Source organism: Cryptomeria japonica, chromosome 3 (assembly GCF_030272615.1).
Source record: "Cryptomeria japonica chromosome 3, Sugi_1.0, whole genome shotgun sequence".
NCBI lineage: Eukaryota > Viridiplantae > Streptophyta > Pinopsida > Cupressales > Cupressaceae > Cryptomeria > Cryptomeria japonica.
Window position 1 is genome coordinate 126,985,576 of NC_081407.1, and position 25,933 is coordinate 127,011,508.

The 25,933-nt window shown below is 39.9% G+C and overlaps 1 protein-coding gene across 5 annotated transcripts in view; it reads right to left on the minus strand.

Moving 5' to 3' along the window:
- Window positions 1-25,933, minus strand: part of LOC131066540 (uncharacterized) — a 275,016-nt gene that overhangs the window by 23,650 nt on the left and 225,433 nt on the right. The window lies entirely within an intron of this gene.

The window sequence follows — 25,933 nt, forward strand, 5'->3', positions numbered from 1 at the left end:
CAGATTAAAAACTGTTCATCAGAAAATTTAAATTCTTTGCATGAACCCAGTCATAATATTAGGTGTTTTGTCATGTACCAATGTATTCAAATTATTTAGCTCTTGTTATAAAATTTATTTTTCGATATTGATCATTATCAACTTGATATTTGCCTAGTTTAATATTGACAAATTTTGAAAATATAATTATGGTTATAGAATGTTATTTTTCTTATTTGCCATGGAAGCCTAAATTAGCATTTTTTATTGATAGATGTACTTTGACTTATTTGTTTAATGTGATGTCTCTTTTTGCAGGTTTGTTATCTTAATGTGTACTTATACCCTTTACTCTTTTCTGTGAGCTAGGAAGCCATGACAATGAAGTGAGAGAGTATGATATAGGAGGACATGTTTCAACAAAAGAGTTACAAGGATAGTCTCAACCTAAGTTAGCTACAAGGGCCTTTTTATCCTTTGACAAAATGCAATTTATAATTTACTCTAGAGAACAAATTGTCATAATGAGTGCAAGGAGAGAAAACCCCTACACCTATGCCCCAATTGCTATTCAAATATTTTAGGAACCACTAAACTTTAGCTAGCCAAAATGCAACTTCCCTATACAAAGAATGATTGAGGTAGGAATTTTGTATAGTTTTCACAATTTGTGTAGCAAACAGTACATGTTTCTTTAGGGAGTTTTTTAGACTTCATGGGATGCTTAAGAGCATAGTTAGTGACAAGGACAACAAGTTCTTGAGTCTCTTCTAACAAGAACTTTTAAGATTGAGTAGGATATGTTGATGTGGCGAAAATCATAATTCTCTTTCTGATCAACATAGAATAGAATGCTGAGTATCCTAACCTCTCTTGAATAAGGAAATCCCTAATGCTATTCTGGATGATCAAAGGGGATAATCTCAAGGTTCCAAATGTCAGGTCTAGACTACAAGATAACTTAGCGGTTTGATGTGTTTTGCTGGTAACACAAGGGGCTTACAGTTACAACAAGCTGGCCTGCATTTAACGATGCCTTGGTTTTCAGACTGCGGAAAATAAATAACAAAGGGAAGGGTTTAGGGATCCTAAGTACAATGGTAGTAATGGCTGGTGCTGCAAGTAGACAGATTTCCATTAACAAACCCCTGCTTCGTCGGAGATATACTCACAACTTCATAGGGATAGTGCAAGCTCCAAGGGAATGAAGGATTTTTAAACTGGAGGTACTCATTTAGGCACCCAATTTTGGCGCAGCCTAAGACAAATACCTACAATTGAACTATACACAATAGTAAGGTTCAGACTAACCGTACACAGTGACTTGCAATCAGTAGGGCCCCAATGGTATGAACTTGAAATCAAATCAAATACCCCCAACATTTCACCATTAAAATCATTGAACTCTACATAAACAGCTAAAGGGAAACCATGCAAACAAAAGAAAACAAAATAACAAACACCATGCTTCAATGTTCATATATTGATTTCAACTGCCATTACAACAATTTTTTCCAGCAGTCCTATTCTACTCTACTTCTAATCTGCAAACTGCATATAACTATTCTAATCTCTAACTTCTAAAAAATCTAACCCTTTACAAAAGAGAGGCACTGGCCTTTTATAACTTTTACAATTTTGAATCAAAGGCCAAGATTGAAACCATCCAATGGCTGCAATCTGCCTTCTAGAAGCCTGGCAGCTTTAGCCACTGCCTAGTAATTCCTTATAACTTCTCAGCTGCCACATTCAACCACCTTTCTAGCTACTGACAACTGATTTCAATCAATTTTGTCAATCAGGTAGCTGAGGAATAACTGATTTGTGTCTCTTTGTTTCAAATAAATTAATGGGGACCCACAAATGGTTATTTTACAATAATACAATTCAGTTTTTACGAACTGATTTTCAGGAATTCTCTGCTGTACATTTCTTAATCTGCATGCCTATAGCATTCTGAGTGTTTTTCTATCTTCAATCTTGTTGGTGGGCTTCAACTTATTGTCCAGTGATGGCACGTATCTTCGTGCTTTGTCTTTAGCTCTGCAGTGCACTCTTCATTGGCAGTGCTCCGCGATCACTGTTTTGATCTTGTGCGGTGTATCTTCATCCTTCAGTGGCATTGATCTACAAAAGAAAACGAGTTTGACTAGAATCAATCACCTTGAAAAATTTAAGTAATTTTAACAAATATTAAATGTTGTCAAGGCAATGTTGGGCTTCGTTGCTGCGAATAAGAGGGGAAAATAAAAGATGTTTACTTTTAAAACAATTCGAACCTCCTTTAGTTCATTTCACTTTTGAATTAAGATCGTGCCACTTTAAAGGGAAAATTCAGGCAATTCAGAACAAAAATGCCAAAAAAGTTCCTTTAATGATTTCACTTAATGTTTTCCTTTTTAGGGAAAACTTCGGCGATTGAGAGCAAAAGTGCCAAAAATTTCCCTTTATGAAGTTTATGAACTTATTGTTTTGCCAACCTAAGGAAAAAGTAAGGCGTTATAAAGGTAAAGTGCCAAAAAATTTACTAACGCCTATGATTGGTGCCCAAGCCCTTCGAATTCCTCTTTCTTTTTTCACTTTGCCTTTTTTAAGGGAAAATTTCGGCGATTTTAGGCAAATGTGCAAATACAAACACTTAATGCTTTGATGCCTAATTTCTATTGAGCCACTTCTAAGAGAAAAGTTAGGTATTTTAAGGGGCAAAGTGCTAAATGTTTTAAAATGCCTTCAAACTTATTTCTGTTAATTCAACATTTCACCATTTAGGGGGAAAGTGCCAAAACTTCTTTAAAACATCCCCCCTTCCTTAAAAGGTATTGATCAAATGAAGTAATTGCCATATACCAGCCCTACTAACTCAATTGCCAAAATTAGAATGCTGCAAAATCCCAAAATTCAAAGCTAAAATATCCAAGGATACTCTATCCTCTCCTAAACAAAATCACTACTTGTGCCAAGATTGTGAGACAAACCTGTTGTGATCTTTTCACACATCGCCCCATCACAAATGGGGACCCCCTCTTTCCTGCATTTTTTGTTGGTTAGTTTAGGGTTTTGGCATTTTGAGTTCTCATGCCCGAGTCTCGAAATTTTGACCATGCCTAATTGTCGTTAAGGGTTTTCAAGTTATAGGATCAAGTGCGTAAAAGTTGAGATTTTAAATGATCCTAATTTTGTCTAAGTGTAGACCTTTTGAGTGTAAACATGTTTTTGAACATCATCGTCAGTGATATTTAAGTGCCTAGGTGTTTTAGGACCTTTAGGATGTAGAACACAAGATGCCACTGAGAGGGGGGGTGAATCAGTGGTTTCCAATCTTAACCCTTTTAATCCTAAATATCAATACCGGTTAGCATATCAAAGACCAAGATGACATACTGGTGAGATAAGGGAAGAGAACATTATGCAAGCACACACAAGGATTCATCACACAACATCGCATATACGAGGAAAACCCAACATGGGAAAAACCTCGGTGAGAAATGTTGTTAGAGTCTACTGCTCCAATCTGTTGGTGTTGGAAATAAGCCACACCCGGACCAACGATGGGCTGGTCCAAGAGGGGCCAGTAGCTCAATGGTAGAGCACTCCAACAGCGTATGGAACGTCCTAGGTTCGAGTCCTAACTGGTCCATGTCTCAACATGGTATCAAAGCCAGGTCTAGGCTAGGAGCCCCAAGCACACGAGAGGTGTGGCTTAAGGGGGGGTGTTGGTGTTGGAAATAACCCACACCCGGACTGACGATGGACTGGTCCAAGAGGGGCCGGTAGCTCAGTGGTAGAGCACTCCAGCAACTATGGAAGGTCCTAGGTTCGATTCCTTGCTGGTCCATGTCTCAACACAATCCAACCTCACAATAAACATTGTATTACAAAGTTTAGGGCACCAACCCCTACACCAAACACCAACTTAGTGATTACAATGAATACAAACAATACAAAAGTAATAACCTAGTTACAAATGAGTTTTGTAGCCTCTGCATATAATCTCTTCAACGATTCACCTCTGCTCTGTGCTTTGTCGGTTCTCTCTTCTCTTTTGGTTCAACATTGTTCTATTCTCTATTGGTTCTCTACCATTCCTTACTTCTATTCTCTGTTGGTTCTCTGATTACTCAGACTCTTTGCAACTTGTCACCACAGGTACTCTTCTTAACCTCTCTCGATCTTCTGCTACTTAGCCTCTGCCATGTTTGACTTCTTCTTACTCTCTCTCTTCTCTCCTTTGCTCACTGCAACTTCCTTACTGGTTCAGACTCTACCGGTTGGATGGGCTGTCAGACCATGCATCTGGTCACCAGTTCTCAGTCCTCTCGGCCTGATTCCCTTCTGCTCTACTTCCGACTCAACTGACCTCTTCTCACTCGGCCCTACCTCACTCTCTGTTGCCTTCTTACCTTAACAAACACTGTTGGTTCGCACCACTGTCAAACTCAGTGACAAACCACTGGTTGCCTTCACCTTGCCGATTAAACCCTTCTTGCCAGTTAAACTCTTCGAGCACTCAGTTGCTTCAATGTCTTTGCTCTTCAATACTCTGTCTACCTCCACATCCAGCATGCAGTTGTTGGTCCCTACCGATGACTGAGAGGGGGGTGAATCAGTCACCTACCAATTCTACAAAATTAAAACCCTTTTACTCAAGTCTGCACTAACTTAATATTTATCAACACAAAGCGTTATTGTAGGAGAACATGCATGCATGAAAAGATACATAGTAACACCAAGAATTATCTCATGGAAACCCAAATGGGAGAAAACCACGGTGTGAGTTGATGCTCACAAAATTTGTACTCTTCTGGAGCACGCCCTGTAAGGAGCCATCCCTATTAGGAGATTTACAGAGACACTGTTAAGTGGCACCCGGTTAAGGGATTTGAATCTAGGCCATTTAAAGCCTTTACCCCGTTAAAGGTAGCCTGATTAAAGGACTTAAATCATCAATCAAGATGACACCCAATTAAGGGATTTGAACAATAAAACCTATTAGAGTCCACCTGGTTAAGGGATTTTGAGTTGCGATGGTTAGAAAGCAACAGAAAGTTGATCTGTTGGAATAGCTACCGATAGCTTGATCAGATCACAATGAATCTCATACTTTGTCTACACCGGTTGTGTATGCTCTGCACTACACTGGTTCTCTGCTCATACCCTCGGCTCTGCACTCTGTCGGTCTACTTCACACACACTCTGCTCTACTAAATCACTTAGCACTTCCTCACTCTTCACTCTGCACGTTGGATCGCCTCTCACAAGATTTGCACTTTGCAAATTTTTCGATCAAAAATGTTTTGCATGAACTCAAAACACTTTATACTCCCTCTGTCATCAACTTTAGATGTTTCCTTAATCAATGCAAACACAAATCTCGGTAGATTGCAAATTCAAATCTTCTTGCTCTTTCTTTGTGCGCCCTGCAACAATTCTGCCAACTGTTCATCCAAATCTGCCATCGCGTCACCCAAAAATAGCAACTTTTGGGTCAAGTTCAGTCTTTTAAAAGCGAACTAGAAAATCCACAAAATTATGGCTTAACTGCATGATGACTGAGGTTGACTTCACTAAACTTTAGTTTGGTGTTATCACAAACTAACCAACCCACCTTTTGCCATCGCAACTTTATAACCGATCATCGCTCCTAGATTTACCATGACCACCTATCTTCCTTCTGCTTCACCGGTATACCACTGCGCTCTTCAATACCGATTCATCCTTTGCTACCGATTTGCAGTACTTCCATCAAGCCTCTTTTCCTGTTTGCCAATGCGGTTCCAGTTTGCATAGGACCTCAAACCTTCTTGCCTAAGTCACCTTTTGTAACTACATCATCATCAGAATAGCCAACTTGAAGATCTGACCTTAACACCAATCTTCTTGAATGACAAACCGGTTCGCTTATTCTGTCTTCACTTGAACCGATTAAACCTTGATCATCTATCTCTGATACTGCTTCCATGTTGTTTGCAAGCCATCACCTTTGCTATTGAGATACACCACTCCACCAGTCAGTGTTAGTCATCAATGACAAATCTCAGCTAATATACCAGTTCACTGGATTAACCAGTTTTGTCAATATCAGTAATGCCCTGCATCACTCTCTGCTGCCTTCTTACCTTAAAAAAACTGTCGGTTCGCACCACTGTCAAACTCAGTGATAGTCCATCGGTTGCCTTTACCTTGCCAGTTAAACTCTTTGAGCACTCAATTGCTTCAATGTCTTTGCTCTTCAACACTCTGTCTACCTCCACATCCGCCATGCAGCATCATCTTATATGATCTCTGGTTTGCATATTTATACTTGAGCTTTCCCGCCAAGATGTACATTCAAACTTGGCGCACTAGGGTTCCTTCCACCGACCGTGGATAGTATCAAATCATATCTAATTTGCATGGGGATTGACAACCTTCAAGCAATCAGACATCACCGCCATATCTCGCTACTTCCAATACACGTTTGCTATATTTAGAAAACACAATCTGTTTGTCGGCCATGCGTTTTGGTCAATCGCCATGAATGCTCTGGATGTTTTCTTCACCAAATCTGATCTGCTACTCGACGTCCTACATCGATCCTTACATCACCAATCTCAATCTTATCCTGTTGTTCTGCTTCGAGCCACAAACCTCTGTCATCATCCCATGATTTATGCAGACTGCATTAAATGTCTTACCAATCACCAACTACTTCAATGATACACTGTTCACTTGCCACTTGGAGACCACATGGCATCTTAGTCGGCATCCACCTTAGCTCAGTCCACTGTGTCGGTTTAAACTTAGTCATCGACCATGTGCACTACCGGTTCATCTTACCTTACCAATTATACTAACCTGTTAACCTCCAAACCATGCAGTCTCATGTTCTGCTAGTTGGATCACATTTGCCCGGTCACTAAACATGTCAATCCTTAGCATACATTCAGAGTGAGCCACTAATGCACAATTCCATCTGATGAGAGCCTTTCACCTTTGCCTCTTTGGTCTCTTGTTGGTTGACATCCTTACAGGTTGACACCAGCATGTCAACAGTCTTCAATGCACACATTTTATCATACCGATGACATAACAACACAGACATCAATCATCAACAGGGATCTGTGTTGATATCAGCATTCCTATAACTCCATGTTAGCAACTGCTAAACCTTACCTTCTTGTTCATTGGACCGGTTCTCCTCTCAACTGGTTTGTCAAAGTGACAAACTTATTCCTCCTTTTCTGTACCGGTAAGTAATCATGCCTTCTCTTGCTGATCCGGTGCACATCGTTGGTTTCACATGCCGGAGGCTTCTAATGTTTCACTTTGGTCATCCAGTATGTGTCTTCAACTGCTTGCCTTTAACTTCTTTAATTGTCTTATCCCGGAGGGGTATAATGCATTCTATGCATGTTGGGAGATAAGCTCAGTATTACCACTTATTGGTGGGAGTAGATAGACAGTAGCACTCAATTTGCCAAACACCCGGTGGGAGTCTTGTTGAATATCATCAATCAAACTGCATACCGGTTGTCTGCCCTTCTTCATTAGCTCACCTCGCTTTCTTACTAGTCACACGCTTACCGGTTGGCAACAACACACTGCCAAACCATCACTTACTGATTGTCATTGTCTCCAATGCCTATTCACCGATCAACATCCCAACAATCCCTACTGGTCGACAGGCTATACCGGTTGATATCAATGACAACAATACTGGTTGACATCAATGACAACACAATGCCAACAATCTCCCCCTTTCGCATTGATGTCAACACATGTAGTATCCGGTATACTCCTGGTTTTCTCTCCCCCTTTGACAACAATGGCAAAGGGTACTGACAAAACTTTCTACCGGTTGCTTTTCCCCCTTTGACCATTATACCATGCATCTTCTTATCCAGCAACACTTGAGATAGAGGGCTCAAACACCAATTGACACCAATTGTATATACCAGTCTGATACCAATTGTAGAAAAGTGTGTCAGTAAATTTCACTTACCTGTCGGTCAAACTGCATCTTCTCCCCCTTTTGACATGTAGGAGGTTATTTTGATACCAATTTGATATCACCTGTATATTTCTCCGATACAAAATGTATGTTCTTCCCCTGCATAGGTAACTCTCCCTCTTTGTCAAGCATATGGTTCAAAAATCAAGGGATGTGAAGTCGTGAACTCCCCCTGAACCATAGATCTCAGGTCTTCTTTGCCTGTCTGATCCTAAACCGGGGCTCCAATCTGCACCTTATACCGGTAGAGCTGAGCATACATGATCTACAGATGATTTTTCAGCTCCATGATATCCATCACAACTTATGACATGATCTTATATGACCACAACACCAAACCACATCACTATCATGTCAATTATCAAACCGGTTAAATCATAATGATGTATGCATATGAGATCAGCTACCGGACCAACACATTGTCACTCAGGACGTCTCCAATAATACCTAAGACATAATCTCCTCAGTCCAAGCCACAAGAGTCACCGCACAGATCATAATCTGCAATACCGGTTAGTATTCATACTGGTAACATACTATACATATCAGTTTGCTATTCTAGACCAATATCTCCACCGAGACACTTAATCCATTAGCCTTTGTCTTCTTGTGTCAAGTGTGTCTGATCCCAATTGCAATTTAAGCCATCCATTTGACACTTGCAGCAGTAATCCATCTTACATGTGTAAATGTGTAGCCAAGGCAGTAACTACACACACTGTCATCTCATCTTCTTCCTTTAGGCGGGCAGCAACTTGTCCTTCCATTTGTCCATTTCAACTATGGTGGTGAATAATGTGATCAATTTGTAGCTCCCCCTAAGGTCCTGCATCTCCTTTATACCTTAGGAGATATCACCTGTGCATTGAATGCACAATGCCTACCCATGGTTCTACTCTCTTCCTTTTTCCTCCATACCTGCTTGGTCTCCCTCCTTTTCTCATTTGCATTCTTTGGGGCAATGTTAATTTTCTTCTGCTGATTTGTCCTTGCTCTCCCAGATTCTGCAGTATGACCGGAAGAATTGTTGTAGCAGCATATTGTGTTCCTATCAGACAAATGATTGGAGGACTTTCCATCACATCGGTTTGATCTTCTTCTCCTGATCATGTTGTTGTAACCAGCTACTGGAACCGGTGGATTTCTTGATTTTGCACGAACAATTCTCCTTTTGTTCCATGCCGGTCTTTGACTCTCATGTGCTCTATAACTATTTCCATATTGAGCATGACTGTTACACAGGCTGCCATAAGACTGAATGTTCTTCTTTCTAAATTCATGACTTCTATGGCCAAAACCATTACATCTTTGATAAACAGAATTGTTGTTCCTAGGAAAAACATTTTGTCCATTCCTAGACCTCATTTTGCATTCATCTACTCTTTGGCCATATCCTTTACATGAAAAGCAATAACCAAAGGAGGGATGCTCATTTACAGCAGACATATGTCTTGGCCTTCTCCTATTCTCAGTTTTGTGTGCAACAGCATCTCTTTGTCTTCTACCAGCAAGAGGTCTTCCAAGCTGTCTTCTTATTTTCCTATTTCTGATGAAGCCACCTTCATTCAGCTTGCCTTTGCCTTTAAGATCAGCAATGTTCCTTCTTGCAACACCGGTCATCATCCTCATGTCTTCACCGATTGTCGTTAGGTCAACCGGGAACCTAGGCTCTGATACCAATTGTAGAACACAAGAAGCCACTAAGAGGGGGGTGAATCAGTGGTTTCCAATCTTAACCCTTTTAATCCTAAATGTCCATATCGGTTAGCATATCAAAGACCAAAATGCCATACCGGTGAGATAAGGGAAGAGAACATTATGCAAGCATACACAAAGATTCATCACACAACACCGGATATACGAGGAAAACCCAACATCGGAAAAACCTTGGTGAGAAATGTTGCTAGAGTCTACTGCTCCATTCCAACCTCACAATAAACACTGTATTACAAAGTTTAGGGCACCAACCCAAGGAGCACCAACCCCTACTGATTTAGGGCACCAACCCCTACACCGAGCACCACCTCAGTGATTACAATGAATACAAACAATACCAAAGTAATAACCCGGTTACAAATGATTTTTGTAACCTTTGCATATAATCTCTTCATTGGTTCACATCTACAATGTTCTCTGTCGGTTCAACACTGTTTTGTTCTCTACCGGTTCTCTGTCTTTCCTTTTATTTCTGTCGGTTCTCTGATTGCTCAAACTCTCTACAACTTGTCACCATCGGTACTCTACTCGCCCTCTCTGGATCTTCTGCTACTCAGCCTCAGCCATGTTTGACTTCTTACTCTCTCTCTTCTCTCCTTTGCTCATTGCAGCTCCTTACCGATTCAGACTATATCGGTTGGATGGGCTGTCAGACCATGCATCTGGTTACCGCTTCTCAGTACTCTCGCCCTGATTCCTTTTTGCTCTACTTCTAACTCAACTGACCTCTTCTCACTCTGCCCTACCTCACTCTCTACTGCCTTCTTACCTTAACAAACACTACCGGTTCGCACCACTGTAAAACTTAGTGACACTCCACCGATTGCCTTCACCTTGCCAGTTAAACCCTTCTTGCCGATTAAACTCTTCGAGCACTCAGTTGCTTCCATGACTTTGCTCTTCAACACTTTGATTGATCAACACTCCGTCTACCCCCATATCCGGCATGCAGCATCATCTTCTATGATCTTTGGTCTGCATATTTATACTTGAGCTTTCCTGCCAAGATGGACATTCAAACTTAGCACGCTAGGGTTCCTTCCACCGACCGTGGACAGTATCAAATCATATCTGATCTGCATGGGGATTGACAACCTACAAGCAATCAGACATCACCGCCATATCTCACTGCTTCCAATACACGTTAGCTATATTTAAAAAACATGGTCTGTTTCTCGGCCATACATTCCGGTCAATCACCATGAATTCATTGGATGTTTTCTTCACCAAATCTGATCTACTACTCGACGTCTTGCATCGATCCTTACATCACCAATCTCAATCTTATTTTGTCATTTTGCTTCGAGCCGCAAACCGCTATCATCATCCCATGATGGTTGCAAACTCATGGAAGTCCACCCTACTTGATGAAGTGCTAAGACTTGTTCCATGAGTTTCAAAAACTCTGCCCTATGTTTGAAAGAGTTGTTCCATGAACTTCATAAAGTCCGCCCTTGGAAGTATTAGTGAAGATGATTGTCTGGTGCCACAAACTCTCTAAGCTCTGCCCTAAAAGATGAACAAGTGTGATGTCATGAGTTGGTTGAAGTCTGCCTCACTAATGAAAGATCAAACAAACTCCAAAGTATGCCTTGAAAATGATCAGATCATGGTAAGATCAGGTTTGAAGATGAGGTGTTAAGCTGAAGAGTTCAAGTTCAAGATGAAATGACCAGATATTGGTTAAGTAGGAATGAATATGAAGTATGGTACCTTGTCTTGTTCCACCAATCTCCCAAAGTCTGCCCTATGCTGGAGTGTGGTGCCTTGTTTATTTCCCCAACTTGAAATTAGTCTGCCCAAGTAAGATACTTGCTAAAATGGAAGACAAGAAGATGATGTCAGCAGAATCTATCACTAGCAGTATTGTTTGGAGTCTCTTATATCTCATTTTGAGAAGTTGTAACGTTGAAATCAGAAGTCCACCTTGCTTTGTTTTGCAAGTTGCCCATTGTATACACACTAAGTATAAAGTGCCAAATCATCATTTTTTTTGGGGGGGGGTGTTCTTGATTGAGTAATGTAGGGGGGCGTCTTGTGTGATTGTGCCTCTCTCTATCTTGTGTTTTTTTTTCATTTTGGTGCTATGGGTTCTCCTAAATTTCCACTTTTAACTCCTCATAATTATGCTTCATAGAAGATAAAGGCATGGAGCAAACTAATGGAAAAAGGACTCATTCATTATGTAAATGGAACTATTACAGCACCACCCGATCCTAAGGTTGATCCTAATGCTCAAATTGAATGGCTCACTAAGAATGCTATGGTGTAATGTCCCCTACTTGATCTATTTCAATATACTAAAATTGATTGATATTCTTCAATTAGTTATTAACAAGTTCTTATTTATTTTCCTCATTAAATGAATAATTTCATTATTCATAGTTTTTAATATAGATATCAGACCCTGCCACTACTTCATTTTTAAGGGAGAAGGGTCTATGTATGTTACCAAAGCGCTTAGAGACCAAATACAATAGGTTCCCTCAAAGTTTATAGATCCAAGCCCTTACCCATCTTGGGTCTATACCCTCAAGGCTTATGGGTCGGTGATCCCCATCCTATCTTGGGACTTAACCTATTGCTTGGATTTAGACTGCCCCTCTTTGGCACATCTCATTCCCATCTTCTTAAATACTGACAGTAATAACATGATTTAAACTATAAGTATACTAATTTCTTATGTATTATGAATATATATGAAATTAAGTATGACTCATACATATTGCAGTCCATATTAATATTACTATTAATTCTGCATGATAACATTATCAGGTTTCATATATTAAGCATACATACTCAGCTCATCCCCATGCATACCACCAAGAACAAAGATGTGACTACTTGTAACTTAATAACAGTTCTGATCTTTTCAATCCATTCTGATGTTATTGGATGCTTTGATTCCTTTCCTTTATATCCCTCAATGTGAGGGAGAGGTCACACCTCTTCATCATGCATGCCCTTTGGCAAGAGACACACCCTTTCACCATTAGCACCTTTTGAAAGAGTGCAACTCTTTATTATTTCTGCCCTTTGAAAGGGACATAACCTTTCATAATCAGATCTGCACTTCTCATTTTTCAAATTCTTTCCCCCTCAAATGAGTTTCTCTTCTCCCTTTTATATCTCATGTTTGAGGAAGTCACAACTTATCATTTCATGCCTTTTGACCCTTCATTAACTTCAATCAAATTTTTGTTATATTTAATTATATTCTTTTATATTTTAATTTTAATTTTTATATTTATTCTTTTGTATTTTAATTTTATTATTATTTATTATTAAATTATATTTCAAAGTAGGGACATTACATATGGCACTTGGAACTCTTAGAAAATATGTATCAGATGACCTCATTTTTCACATTGATAAATATACTACAATTAAAGAGGCTTGGGATATTTTTGAGAAATTGTATGGTCAAGTTGATGAGATTAAGGGCTACAAGCTTGATAGTGAACTCACAACTTTGGATCCCAAGGATTTTGATACAATCCAAGATTATCTCACAAAAGCTAATGAGCTAAGAGCAAAGCTAAAGGATTGTGGAATTGACAAAAAGGATGCTCAATTGGTTTATAACTTGTTGGACAAGCTTCCTTCAGAGTACGCAGCCTCTGTATCTAGCTTTCACACCCATAGGTTAGCTCAAGGTTCCTCATACACTTCTCCCTCATTTGATGCATTCACAGAGATGTTGATACTTGAGCAATCTAAGTTGACCAAGATGGGGATTCTCAAATCTTCAAAGTCACAAGCTTTGGTGGCTACCAAGGCGAATCAAAGCAATCAAGGAAAAGGCAAAAATCAAAAGCAACCTAAGTCAAAAGCACATCAAGATGGAGCACAATCCTCCTCTCCACAACAAGGTGACTCCTCTAAGAGGAAATCATATAAGGACAATCCTTTTTGTGCATATTGCAAGAAGTCAGGACATGATGAACATCATTGTTATAAGAAAGATATTGATGAGTTGAAGAATCTTCTTGAGAAGAACAAAATCAACCTACCTTCCAAAATGTCTACATCGGCTTCTTCTTCCAAGGAAAAGGATAAAGGAAAGGATCACTCTTTTGGGACAGATAAAGGAAAGGGACAAGCTCTTTGTGCTACTACAAGTCATGATTCTGGGAGATGGATCTTCTAGATTCAGGGGATTCTCATCATATGGTATCTTCGTAGTCTATGTTCTCTTCATTTGAGCCTTGCACCATGCCGCAGATTTTGATGGGCAATCATACATACATGGATGTGATTGGGAAAGGATCTATTGCCATTGGGGATAACTCCTTCAATGATGTGTTGTGTGTACCCCACTTGACAAACAATCTTCTTTCCATCTATCAAATCACACATGGGGCAACTAGGAAAACTATGGAGTTCACACCTGATTTAGTTATCATTAGAGACTTGGAGACTAGAGCTATCATTGCGATAGGGATGTGTTGACGTGTATTTTGTACACAATCATACACAGAATAAAATACCCAAAGGCATCTTATCCTCTCTTGAATAAAGTCTCTAACTGCTGAAGATATCGCAAGAAGGATCAGTTAGGGTGACTCCAATGTTCTTGTAAGTAGGGTCTCTACGTGTGGATAAGCACTAGTGGTCGTTGTGATTGCTGTGTCATCAAGGGGCCTTACGTTTCCGAAGAATTTTCTAAACTAAACAAGCTCTCAAAAATATCAAAGGGTAGGGTTTGCAAGAGATCTAATCTAGTCTAACCCTAAGAATGACTCCATGTAGACGAGACTTGGCAAGATTCTACCAACTTCAATATTGCCATAAATTAACAACTCAATTGAAATTGATGCGATCTTCTAAGGTAACAAATGATTTTTCAATACATCAAGTATCAAGGACACTACCACGAAGGTACATATCCAAGATACAACAACGATTGAAGGTTTAAGCGATTCAAATATCTCCAGTCGACCACGCAAGGCGTTCCTACAATCAGCAAGAAGCTAGTGGTTTGGAAAGCGAATCCTACCAAAGATCAAGTCCAACACTTTGTCCTTCGAATTAACACACTACTTTGATTGAGAATGATTCAAGAAAATGAACAACCATGAAGATAACCACGAGAATTGCAATAAAACACCATAACTTCAATATTTTATTGATCTCAAAGCCATCATATACAACAATTGTTTGAAATTCCTCCCTCAAAGCTCAATCTTGCTACAAAAAAACAACTTGCTTCTAATCTTTCTAATCTCTCCTTAATCTCTAATTTTTTTCTAGTTTTTTAAAATGAAAAGAAATGAGGGTATAAATAGCATCCTCAATTACAATGAACGGTCCATATCGAAAGAAGATCAATGGCCAAGATTATGACACCTAAACCCTAATTAGGGTTTATTACAAATAGTCCCCCTTTTATTGCACAACATTAAATGCATAGCCAAATATTAAATTTGGCACGAAAATCTAGGAGACATAGACCAATGACAATTAAGGTGCCACATCATCTATAACAACCTCTCATCTAGAATCTTATTCCCTTTCCAATGCTCCTTTTTAGCATATGCAATGAATCTAGATACGATTCCTTCGATCTCAGCAATGGGAATCTCGGGAAGATTCTTCATTCGTTCTTCTAAGTGGATGACCTGATCGAAAGCCTTGAGAAGAGCAGCGTCCCAACCAGGTTCAAGTTCCTTAGTCTTCTCAATTAGGAGCATGGTAGCAAACATCTGATCTCGTTGTTCATCTGTGATAACATTCTCATCTTTGCAAAAGATGACCTTGACTCTATCTTCCAATTCCTGCAAATCCACATCTGTCTCAACTTCGATCCTCCTGCCAAGAATGGTACGTAGTACCTCAAATACTCTATCCTGGATCGGGTGGATAACCTCCTCAACATGATTGCACCTAGTACTGATGTCCTCGAAGAGAACTTCCTTCATCTCGAGTAAGGTTGACCACTGAAGCAAACTATGAGGTCCTCCATCCATTATCTTTTCTTGTGCCAGGACCTTCCTTGATGTTTGTCTGATTACTTGCAAGACAGGAATGATAACATCCTTAGTATGAGCAAAAGTAGCTACAGTTATCATCAAGTTGTGGATGACCTCAAGAACCTGAATAGCTCGGTGAATGGTCTGCATCATCCTTGTTGCAAATTCAATAGCAACTGTATGGGATTTGTCAATCCATGAGCTCATAAGCTGAAGTAAACTCCTGACTCTCTCTGCCTCGCCAACTAATTCAAGGGGAAGTGCCTGTGTAGGAGATACTGCTGGATCCTGACGTCTCAAAGGCTGATTGAGATGGCTAAAGTAGCCTCTCCAAGCACTGACCTCTCGCTCAAGCTTCCTATTCTTTTCCATTTCTTCCCTAAGCTTGTCCTTAAGTGCCTCAAATGAATCAGTGGCATCATCCAACGTCTATTCGGCTATGGGTGGACCAAGCTCAAATGTCTCTACATCATATTCCTCTGGGAGTATCTCACCTTCATACTTGTCCACTGCCGGTGTAGCTATCTGCAATTTCCTAGATCCTGTCTCATCTCTGATCATCTTGGACATCTTAGTAGCTTTTCTCTTCTCTATCATCTTTTGAGAATCTCCAACAAGGCTTTCCAAATCAATCACATTGTCCTCATCCTCGACCACAATTACCTTCGTTAATCTTTCCTTTAACCAATCTGGGATGGCAGATCTTGTTTCTTTAACCTGAATCTCCTTAGGCAATTCTTCTTTTCTGGGAGGAGATGTCACTTCGTTATCTTCCCTATCTTCATGCAACTCATTACCTTGGAGAGATCCACCTGGTGACCTTCGAGGTGCCTGTCCTTCTTTATCATTCTGTACCATTGATTCCATGGATTCCTCTATCTCAAATGTCCTCTTCTCCTGTCAAGAAGATGTGCCGGATGAACGATCTCGGTTGGCCTCTTGCTTCTTCTTGGAGGATTCCCTTTTCTCAGGTCTTTCTTTCCTCTTCGAGCCTCTAGGATGGAGATTGCCTTCACTTGCGCTTCGAAGGTTGCCTTCACTTGTATTTCCGGGATTAGGATTACCTTCGCTTACGCTTGCCCCACCTTCAACTGGTCTCTCCTCCAAGGTGAAAGTCATAGCTATGCCCTGTTCTCTCAACTTTTGATGTTGCACATCAACCCATCTGCGAGTACAAGACAAGACTGGAGCCATCAAAGCATCTAGATCCACAACCTCGGGTTCATTCCAATCTAGCCTCACTGATTTGCTTTCTCGATCATAAGATGATTAGAGATGTCTGCCACTGTCCTGAGCTTGGTCGGCCACTCTGTAAATCTTGCATTTCCTGATGAAATCTAAAGGCAATCTAGAATGCATCTTTCTTTTCACTTCAAGATCATCTAAGAGATTCATCATAAAATCTTCTATTTGAAACTCATACTTATATTTCCTACCGACTGTCTCTTCTATATATCCATGTGGATCAAAGCTCTCTCTCAAGGCAAAGAATGAAAATGAATACAAAGCTAACTCCTTCTCTGCGTCATCCATGGCTAGAGCATTAGGACATACCTCAACTAAATTTCCTAATATGATAGGTACAGGAACTCCATTTCCATGTCTGTGTCTGAATGCCTTCGCATAAGCTGCCAACTGTCTAGTTACTTCAAGTAACACTATTATGTCTGTCGGATATCTCGGCAACATGTATGGAGGTGAAGGACATCCATGAACTCTAATATAAGTAAATTTCGGAAATTGGATGAACCAAGCACCGTACCTCTTTACTAGCTCTTGTGCATCCTGTGATAGCCTATTGTGAATCCCGCCTTGCAACGTCCGGGTGATGTTCATTGTGAAGGTATCATTAACTAACTTGTAGTTACTTCCTAGTGGATGATGCAAGTGGACATAGGAATCACAAACTCTGACCTCACCGGGTCCTCTTCCAATCACTCCTCTGTGATGTAGTCCTGCATACTCGAAGCTCCTGATCAAGGCATATATGACGTATGAACTCATGTGGAATGACTTGGTAGCCTTCAATCTCCTTAACTGTACGTCCAAGCAATGGCTAATCATTCTAGCCCAATGGATTGTTCCTTTCCCCTGAACTATCACTTGGATGAAGTAGAACATCCACTTCTCAAAATAGAAGGCTTGAGGGGCTCCTGTGACTCGGTTGAGCATTGTTATCAAATCTCTATACTCCTCCTGGAAGTCGATCCTATGTGGTGTGTTCGGGATCTTGCTCAGGCGAGGACGACTCTTGAGTAACCAATTCTTGTTGATGATGCTTAGGCAAGCATCTGGATCATCTTTGTACATGGACCTGGCTCCTTCTATGCTTTTATAAATCATATCTTTATGTTCTGGCAAGTGAAGAGCTTCACTGATAGCTTCCTCTGAAAGATAAGCAAAAGTGTCTCCTTCCTTGGACACTATCGATCTGGATTGTGGATCATAATGGCGAGCACACTCGATCATCAACTCATGGCACTGGATTGCTAGAGGGAAGCCGGCCGCCTTGATAATGCCACTTTCAATTATTCTCCTTGCGACAGGTGATTGCTTGCCAATGTAGGGGACCTCTCGAAACTTCTTCACACTAAAGTTGCCCAAGTTGGTATCTCCAATGTTGCTCCACTTCGACACGATCTTGGTCTCCAATTCTTCGTTCTTCTGATCTTCCTTCATGAGAGCTGGACGACTGGTGGATGCTCCCGCCTTCAGGGTCGCCATCGTAACACCTACACAACATTTCATAATAAGTAATAGATTTTGCAATGTATAAACATAGATTAGATTAGAGATTGAATTTAGGAAACCTCATGATAAGTCTTTGAGTTATCATTTCCTAACTTCGATTGAGCTACAAGAAATTCAAAATTTCAAAATTCAAAATTTAGATATGACGATCAAGATTCAAAATTTAGACAAAAGAAGACTTCGCCATACCTCACTTGAGAGCTAACTCTAAAAAGCAAAACAAGGAAATTCGCCTAGGCAAAAAATCGAGATTTGAAGTATCAATGCGATCCTCCTCTAGCAAAGGCGCCTCCTTAGTTAATTTCACCACCTTGAGGACAAATTCGGTCCACTTGCAATAAAATTCGCACTCCTCCTTGGATGGAATTTCGCACTTCTCCTTGTCTTCCAAATCGCATATGAAAGGATGATAAAATGATGATTTAAAAATGAGATATCACACCTCCTTTTATAGACGCTTACCTCTTCAATCCCCATAGGCCGACTTTTGCAAATAAATAAAATTTTAAATAAAAAGAGGAGGCCGACTTTTACAAAATATAGAAAATAAAACCCAAGCGCTCCAATTTTATTTATTAATAATTAATTAATTAATTAAATGCCTTGTAATTAATTATTTCGATTTTTAAAAGGCAAAATTAATTAATTAAATGCCTTGTGCGCACCCATTAAATGCAAATTTTAATTAAAAAAATATCAAGGTTTATCGAAATTTAGCATTTAATGCGATTTGAAAATGATGTTGGCACCAAAACATGGGAGAATAATGGATATTAACCTTATCGCTCTGGTCCCTGGGAGAGGGACAGGAGCGCTTTAGCATTTTGATCTTGATTTTCATGCCTTTTACGTTCAAAGTCACTTCCCTTACGTCCAAATTGGCATCTTAATTGGGAACCTTGAGCTTGATCGATTCAATCTTTTGAATGAATGTCTCTCAAACCATTTTCGCCCTGGACCCTTGGTGAGGGACAGGAGCGAACTTTACTTTTCTCTTTGATCTTTGATCATTTTGGTTGCCAACTTACATCACAAGGCAAGAAATAACTTCATCCATTCATTCTACGCATATTTAATTTGTTCTTTGCAAGGCAAATTTGATATTTGAGTGATTTTCGCCTGGTCCCTTAGTGAGGGACAGGAGCGAACTTTGTATTTTAGCTCCAAATTGTCAACCTTTAACATTAACTCCTTGCTCATCACCTTTCTAATGACATTTCGGACCTTGCATGACTTCGCCTTGCTATCGTTTTTTGAAGGAAATGACTAGTTTAATGAATATCGCCCTGGTCCTTGACTGAAGGACAGGAGCGATTTTTGCATCTTTGCTCAAGTTGATCACCTTTTGACATTTGGTTCCTTGTCCATCATCCTTCCAAAGACATATTCGATCTTGTGAAACTTTGCCTTGGCATGGTCTAGGAAGAAAAAGACTGATTTCATGAATATCGCCCTGGTCTTTGACTGAAGGACAGGAGCGATTTTTTGTTCATTGTGCTAATCCTTGATCATATCGACTTGCAATTGCCTTCGAAGTATAAAATGGTGTTCCTTACTCCCTTTTGAACGTTTGAAACGAACGTGGCGTTCAAAATTTAAGCATACTTAGAGATTTCGCTCTGGTCTCTAGGAGAGGGACAGGAGCGAACTTAGGCATTTTATCATATTTGGCAATCTTTGCAACTTCGTTTCTCTTGAAGCACCTTCAAAACATCATTGCCTCCTCGTACCTTGGTCTGCAGTGATTTTAAACTTGTAAGGAAGGCAACATAACTAATATTTCGCCCTGGTCCCTGGTTGAGGAACAGGAGCGAATTTGCATTTGTAAGCTCAATCACACTTTGCCAATGTTTAAAAATATCTTCAACGGACTCGTCATGCTCCCTTTCATTCATCTTTAGGATGGAATTCATTTCAACTTGGTGAGAAATCCTCCTTAGTAAGAAATCGCTCTGGTCCCTGGCTGGGGGACAGGAGCGCCTAGGACAACATAGGCCTCACTTGGCGTTTTACAATCTTCAAATTATCTTCAACGGGTTCGTTACGCCTCCTTTGCTTGCCTCAAAGTTAAAACTTACTTGATCTTTGCCTAAATCTTGCCTTATAAGGAAATTCGCTCTGGTCCCTGAGAGAGGGACGGGAGCTACCACTAAAATTCGCCCTAGTCCCTGGGAGAGGGACAGGAGCGATTTTGCTTCTATGGTCCATTTTCCTCATGATGACATTTTCAAGTTATATTCAACTGATAAGATGCATCTCTTCTGTTCTCCCCAAATCGCGAAATCATTCAAATCTTGCAAGGACAAGGCAATGTTGGATTTTAAGCTTCGGTCCTTCAGTGAGGGACAGGAGCGATTTTTGCTCTTGGCACATTTCCATGTTTGCAAATTTCCTCAAATTATATTCACTGGAAAGAACATGCCTCCCCTTATCTCTTCCAATCCAAAATTCATCTTGATCCTGCAAGGACAGTAAAATTTTGAGAAACAAGCTCCGGTCCTTCAGTGAGGGACAGGAGCGATTTTTGTCCTTGAGGGCAAATGTTCAACTTTTGTTGCAAATGACTAAGTCCTGGCGTTCCATCATGTTTATTCCATCTTTCATCACGTCCTTGATGTTTTAGCTTGATCAAAATGAAGTCAGAATGGTCCAAACAAGACATTTCGCCCTGGTCCCTGACTGAGGGAGAGGAGCGATTTGTCCTGAAACTCCAAAAATTCGCCATTTTCAAATCTCAAAATCTTCAAAGGTTTCAATTCGCGTTCAAACGCATCTCCTGGCGACCCTGCACAAGACAAATGAAACAAATTAATAACCAGGATGCATAAAATATCACTTTCGCCCTAGTCCCTGGCTGAGGGACAGGAGCGATTTTGCTTCCCTAGGCCAAAATATCATGATTTTAGAGTTTTAATCACTTGACAAGGCAACAATAAGACTTTTCCAATGTCCGGAATCAATTATCAAAATTTTCAAAATTTGGTCAAAATCATTCAATCAGACAAAACTCCATAATTCCATCATCAACACTTAGGCAAAATTTGGACTTATATTCAAAATTCCGACTGAACCTAGACCAACCTACTCGACCTCTGACGAATTTACCCCACTTCAAAATTGCATCCTACGAGAGGAAGCTCAACAATCTCTCAAAATTGGACTGGACTCTGGCTTAAAATCATCAAAACGGAAACCCTAAGGCTTGACCCTAATCCAGACGACTCAAAAACCCTAAAAGCAGAGAGAGAAACAGGCAAAACCGAGCAAAAAAGAGGGGGTCCCCATTCTAATGGGGCGATGTGTGAAATGGTCACAACAGGATGGTTGATCATGCATCTCGGTTGTACTCTTTTTCACATTTTGGTCCTATTGATGAAGTTGATTCTTCCTATGTTGATGATTTAGATTTTGAGGAGAAGTTTGGGTACTTGAACTTGGGGATTCTAACATGTGACCCCGTTCTTGAGCCTTGTATTTCATCTCCTCCTATTGAAATCACATCACCTATTGCACCTGATGATACAACTAGTGCGACAATTTTGCCTTCTTCTGATTCAGTGCAGTAGGATATATCTTGTCTTCCAGCTTCAGTTCATTGGGATGACTACTTGACAAACATTGCAGGTTTGTTTGTGGAGTCCTACATTGCAGATTTGGGAGACATCATTGATGGCATTCATCTTCTCTTTGATGAAGATGATCCTTTTTCAATTGTTGCGAGTGAACACTCTGACCCTCTTGTGCTTTCTCTACATGATCATTCTTTAGAGGTTGATATGATTGTGGATACTTTTGTACAGCAGTTTGAGGAGGTCTCTTTATCTTTTGAGAAGACATGTGAGTATTTGGATATTGTTCTACATTCATCTGAACTAGATCTTGGAGTGCCTTTTTCAGCAGTGTGGCGCAGTTTACCACCTTTGGAGGGGGTACCTTTCAGCATCAACATGGGGACACTTGAGCAGTTTTCAGAGGCCTCATTCATCATGAGTATTTTTCTTGCATCTTCCCTTCATGATTGGGGAGACTTCATGGATACACCTTTGGTTTTGTTTCTTCCTAAGGGGAGGAATGGTGTTCGACGTTCGTGGAGCAGTTTCTTCATACATCTTCGAGCTTCTATCATTGGTGCAGATTCTACATTGAGGGGGGGCTACCTAGCTTCTCTTCTTCTCTCATAGGGGGGGGACTTTTTCCTCACATGGGGTTTTGTTCTTCACATACTTCTATGAGAGTTATTTGTATATAGTTTTCATCTCTTTCGGGGGAGGATTTTTTCCCATTGGGTTTTTCTCTCTTCTCCACTTTATGAGAGGTTGCATTGGTTTCCGTGCATTTGCATTTGTACATGGGTACCTAACATGGCCTAGTAGCCGGGACCCATCTTGCATTGCTTAGTTGCATTATAGACTAAGTGCATTCCCCTAAGTTGCACTTAAGGGGGGGTGTTGGTGTAATTAATTATTCATGTTGGATATTATTACACCTTACTTAAGTTTAGTTAGGTATATGCATATCATAGTAGTTTGGGTATGAGACATTTGGGTGTTTGTGCCAAATTGGGATAGTGTGTGTAATAGAATTTGCACCTTTTGTGGTCTTATCTTATTGTTACATTCCACATTCGGTGGGTGATTCACCTCATGTAGAATATTATATTGTTTCTCCTACCTAGCACACCTATTTCCTACCTACCCTTGTTTCTTATTGAGCCACATGTCATGTTTGTGTGCTCACTTATCCATATAGCCTTGCCTATATAAGCAGGCTCATATTCATTGTATGTAATGAAAGCTTGATGATCCAGTTGATCAGTATTTTCTCTTCATAGAATACAGTTTATTCCTATCAATATTTTGTCTCTCCACTTTGTACTTTTCATTGAGCTCTTGATCTTGGCAAAATCTCACACTCGCCTAGTTTGAGTCCATTGAATTTGTTCACTACTTCTTGCATTCTAAGCTTAGAATAGACTTCCTAACCCTATTCCTTTTGCCTTTTTTAGAAAGTCTTGTTAGAATTGAGTTAAGAGCTTCATTGCTAAATCCTAAGTCATCAACACACCTATTCCATATTCATGATAAGCGAAGTTGATTTGAACAATTGTACAAGTCCCCAAGTGAAAACAGGAATTCATATTGACCATTGAGTTACCCACTCGTCAAGACTTGATTGTAGAAACCTTGGAATCATTTTAGTTGATCTTATCGTTAGCATCTGAGGTGATTTTGTTCAAGAGAGGGTAAAGTACTTTGGTATTTATTCTGATGCTTGCATGTGCATAAAACACACATCAACAAGACCACAAGGTGACTCCAAGGTCTATATGTGCAAACGAGCGACTTTGTGTTGGATAGCTTCCTTGGTTATGTATGCTAAAATACAAGGGGGACATACGCTTCACTAATATCATTCACAAGATAGGACTTGGACGAATATGGCAATGAATGCTCTCGTTTTTTGTGTGTTTTTGGATTTTCAGATTTTGGACTTCCTCAAAAAAAGGGATAAAAAGATAAGGGTTCAAAAGTTCTATGCTACTTCTAAGCTATTCCTATGAACTCAAAAGACGATAAAGACTAGGTGAAACCAATAACGACACTTTGTTTCGCACACTTGGACAACTATGCAAAGCGGGTGCAATCTTCTGAGGTTGTGCTTAAGATTTTTATGCTTGTGAATAATACCATCAATCAAACAATATTTACTCCAAGTAAAAGTTAAAGCATCCACATCATAAACTTAGGCTAACTTTACACATTGAAAAAAATTCATCCATCCAAAGAAAGTATGACCAAAGTTTCACAAATCTAACTATCAAATGCTTCATTTATCTAACACCTTTGAAAGCAAATCTACTTTAAACAAATCTAGTCTATTCTATTCTAATCTTGAAGAAAGATACGTAACCATGCAACCACTTAATAACAACAAGATTTCAAGGCAAACACTTGCAAATGAACTTTTATTATTCAAGTAGCTCCAAGAACCAATTTCATAAATCTCTCCACAACACAATGAAATGAGAGAACGAGTTTATATAGAGTTCTGAAAAATAAATGAATGGCTAAGATCAATCGATCAATGGCTGAGATTGAGACAACACAACCCTAGATAGAGTTTCTAAAAATAAAACTAGAGACAAATGCATGCTAGACAAGTGGCATAGCTAGCCATCTCCTAAGAAGGTGCATCCTTATCTTTATGGGCAGCAGTGTGTTCAATGAATCTGGACACAATTGAGTCGACCTCTTCCATGGTGACATGTGGCAACATGTTGATCTTGTATTCCCATCTGTCCAAATCATCTACGCAAGCAGCAAAAGCAATCTCCCACGCAAGCTCCTGTTTCTGGAAGGCATCTTGGATGGACAAGAATTTTGATGCCTTAGCCAAATTCTGTTTCAGGACAGGTCCTATGATGGGGAAGAAAATCTCATGAATTCTGAGCTTGAGGCTTTCCAACTATATATCATTTTCTCTAATTGTTTCTTTCTCGAGCACATCTGCATCTATAAGGAAGATCTTATCCCAAATCTCTTTTATCTGCTCCTCGGCCTTAGCAAAAACTGCCTTTACCTTCTCCAAAACTTCACTGCATGCAACTAATGTCCAATGCCAATCATTAAAATCATAGGCAGCCCCTGCTGCAATTATCGCTTTGTTAACCAGTTCTTGTTTATGCATGCCCTTCAATACTCTAAGGCATGGGATAATCCTGTCTTTAATGTCTTGGAGATCAGTCCATGCTTCCGCCATACTTGCAATTCTAGAGAGCAGGAAGGAAGTTTGCCCATGTCAATCTCAATTTGTCCGCAAATGTTACTGCTTCTTTTTTTCCATTTGCCATCCATTCTTTGGTTTCTCCGGCCGTAACTGCTTCTTCCTTAGAATATCTGACTGTCTCTTGAGAATTTAAAAGTGGAGGGACTTCTGGATTGGCTTGATTGAGCGGCTTAGTCAAGTGTTGAATGTATTGCCTCAGGCACTCAACTTCTCTTTTGTATTCCCTTTTCTTTCCTACTTTGTCCAGTCTTGCATTCATGGAAGCGACTAAATTATTCAAATCTTCAACTTCCTGACTCTTAGTAGTTGGTCCCAAATTGATTGTAGTGATTGCATATTCATGAGGAGCAATATCTTCTTTTGCCTTGTCTACTTTTGGCACAACAATCTGCACCATACGACAGTCGGCTTCATCTCTTTGGATGGTGGAAAACCTTTTGGCTGGCTTCTTTACGGCAACCTGTTCTAGTCTAGCCAAGAAGTCGGCCATATCATCTTCTTCTTGATCTTCTATTGCTTGTGTCTTTACTTTCAATCTTTCTTTCAGCCAATCAGGAATTGTAGGTTGTTCAGTGCCTTCCACTTCCTGATCATTCTCTTCACATGGCATATTTTGGCCTCCTCGAAGAGTGGAAATCATTCCCTCCTAAGATTCATTGCCTAGAATATCCATTTCATTATCTAACTCCAATATTTGTGTGCTTGTAGGAGACGGTGGCTCTTCATCTTCTTGATGGAC